General features: G+C 64.8%; 2 non-coding genes and 1 pseudogene across 2 annotated transcripts in view; all 3 read right to left on the bottom strand.

The window, feature by feature from the left end:
- The window catches only part of LOC147795001 (large subunit ribosomal RNA), a 4,084-nt gene extending 3,926 nt beyond the window's left edge, over positions 1-158 (bottom strand). Inside the window, exon 1 of the ribosomal RNA XR_015424177.1 lies at positions 1-158. This exon is cut by the window's left edge and continues 3,926 nt beyond it. This is a non-coding gene — a ribosomal RNA (large subunit ribosomal RNA).
- Positions 159-814: 656 nt separating this feature from the next.
- On the bottom strand, positions 815-971 carry LOC147795000 (5.8S ribosomal RNA). The gene has a single exon (XR_015424176.1). It is a non-coding gene; the product is annotated as a 5.8S ribosomal RNA (ribosomal RNA).
- Positions 972-1,373: 402 nt separating this feature from the next.
- LOC147794999 (small subunit ribosomal RNA) lies at positions 1,374-2,500 on the bottom strand (annotated as a pseudogene; the record flags this gene model as incomplete).

The raw sequence follows: 2,500 nt of genomic DNA, 5'->3' as shown, positions 1-2,500 counted from the left end.
TACGCCACAGTTCCCGCGGGCCCGCTGGGGGCCCGGGGATTCGGCGCTGGGCTCTTCCCGCTTCGCTCGCCGCTACTGGGGGAATCCTGGTTAGTTTCTTTTCCTCCGCTTAGTGATATGCTTAAATCCAGCGGGTCCTCTCGCCCGACCTGAGGTCGATGGGTTCGCAATGTGCACGGGCCTCTCGGCCTCTCTCTCGCCTTCTCGGGGGCCCGCCCGGCGCCTCGGCGGCTGCCAGGAAGGGGGGCCCCCCTCCGCGGCCCGTCCGCGCGGGCTCTCTTCTTCTCCTCTCTCTCTCGGCGCTGGGCGCCCGCTCCCTCTCCGGCGGTCCACTCGGAAATCTGCCACGGGGCCGGCGGCACTCGGTCCCCGCTGGCGGGTCCGGGCCTCCCCTTTCTCTCTCTCGGCCTGCCCTGCCTGCAGGCCTGCCCTGCCTGCCCGGCCTCCTTTCCGTCGCGCTCCCTCGAGGCCGCCCGTGTCTCTCTCGGTGGGCTCGGGGGGACGACCGGCGCTCGTGGGTGGGGCGGATACTCAGCGCCGACCTGCCACGCCACGGCGGACTCCCCCGGGGATCGACCCGGCCCTCCGCGCGGAGACCGCGCCCGGCCGGTGCCCCTCTCTGCCTGCCTGCCTGCCCGCAGATTTCCCGTATCATCCTCGCCGGAGAGCGGGGGACCCGCGCCGCAACCTCTCTTGGCACTCCCCTTGTTGCCGCCTGCAGCCAGTGTCCTCGCGGGGGCCTGGGCCCCGCGGCTGCCGGCCGGCGCTCTCGCGCCGCGGCCGCTCCCGGCCGCGGCGATTGCCCAGTTCGATGCGACCCTCAGGCGGACGAGGCCCGGGCCGCGGGGGGCCCGGGCCGCCATGTGCGTTCGAAATGCCGATGATCACTGCGTTCTGCAATTCACACTGATTCTCGCAGCTGGCTGCGTTCTTCATCGGCGCACGAGCCGAGTGATCCACCGCCGAGAATTGTCTCTGGTTTTGGGGGGGTTTGGGCTCTGTCCATCACCTCTCGATAACCGCGCCGGTGGCCCGGGCGCGGAGCATCCAAGCTTTCTCTCCGGCGAGCCGGAAGAAAAAACCACCGGCGGGAGCCGGGCCGAGCGGGGACCGGTCGCCTCTGGCGCGGCGGCCCCCTTCCCCAAGGGGGGCCGCTCCGACCGCGTCTCACCGATCCCCCCGGTCCATTCGAGGCCGAGCCCCGGCGTCCCGGGGCCCCGGCGAGCGCCGGGAGTCCCGCGCCCACGCGGCGCGGGCTCCGGCGCACCCCGGCGTGGGCCACTCCCGCCTACACCCGGAAGACAGCACGGTGGCCGGCCCTCCCCGCCTCGGCGGACGGAAGGGGGCCGGCCGGGCACGCTCTCTCTGCTCGGTAATGATCCTTCCGCAGGTTCACCTACGGAAACCTTGTTACGACTTTTACTTCCTCTAAATGATCAAGTTCGATCGTCTTCCGGGCGCACGAGCGAGGCGCCGGGGGCGCCCCGCCGCGGCCCGTCCGAGGATCTCACTAAACCATTCAATCGGTAGTAGCGACGGGCGGTGTGTACAAAGGGCAGGGACGTAATCAACGCGAGCTGATGACTCGCGCTTACTGGGAATTCCTCGTTCAAGGGAGACAATTGCAACTCCCTATCCCAAGCACGAATGAGGTTCAACGGATTGCCCAGACCTTCCGGCCAAGGGCGGCTACCCGCTGATCCCTTCAGTGTAGCGCGCGTGCGGCCCCGAACATCTAAGGGCATCACAGACCTGTTATTGCTCAATCTCGCGTGGCTGAACGCCACTTGTCCCTCTAAGAAGTCAGCGCCCGGCGCGGCGGCCGGCGCGACTATTTAGCAAGCCAGAGTCTCGTTCGTTATCGGAATTAACCAGACAAATCGCTCCACCAACTAAGAACGGCCATGCACCACCACCCACAGAATCAAGAAAGAGCTCTCAATCTGTCAATCCTCACTGTGTCCGGGCCGGGTGAGTTTCCCCGTGTTGAGTCAAATTAAGCCGCAGGCTCCACTCCTGGTGGTGCCCTTCCGTCAATTCCTTTAAGTTTCAGCTTTGCAACCATACTTCCCCCGGAACCCAAAGACTTTGGTTTCCCGCAGACTGCCCGCCGCGTCATTGGAGTAACGCCGGCGGATCGCCAGTCGGCATCGTTTATGGTTAGAACTAGGGCGGTATCTGATCGCCTTCGAACCTCTAACTTTCGTTCTTGATTAATGAAAACATTCTTGGCAAATGCTTTCGCAGTCGGTCGTCTTGCGGCGATCCAAGAATTTCACCTCTCACACCGCAATACGAATGCCCCCGTCAGTCCCTCTTAATCATTACCTCGAGTTCCGAAAACCAACGCAATAGAACCGAGGTCCTATTCCATTATTCCATGCTCTGCTGTCCAGGCGGTCGGCCTGCTTTGAACACTCCAATTTTTTCAAAGTAAACGTTTCGGCCGCGCTCGGCACTCAGTCAAGAGAACCGGGCGGAGACCGAGAGGAAGGCCAGG

Source organism: Acanthaster planci, unplaced genomic scaffold (genome assembly GCF_054643075.1).
Source record: "Acanthaster planci isolate LZ-2023a unplaced genomic scaffold, COTS_SCS Contig224, whole genome shotgun sequence".
NCBI lineage: Eukaryota > Metazoa > Echinodermata > Asteroidea > Valvatida > Acanthasteridae > Acanthaster > Acanthaster planci.
This window is presented reverse-complemented; position numbering and strand designations above follow the sequence as displayed.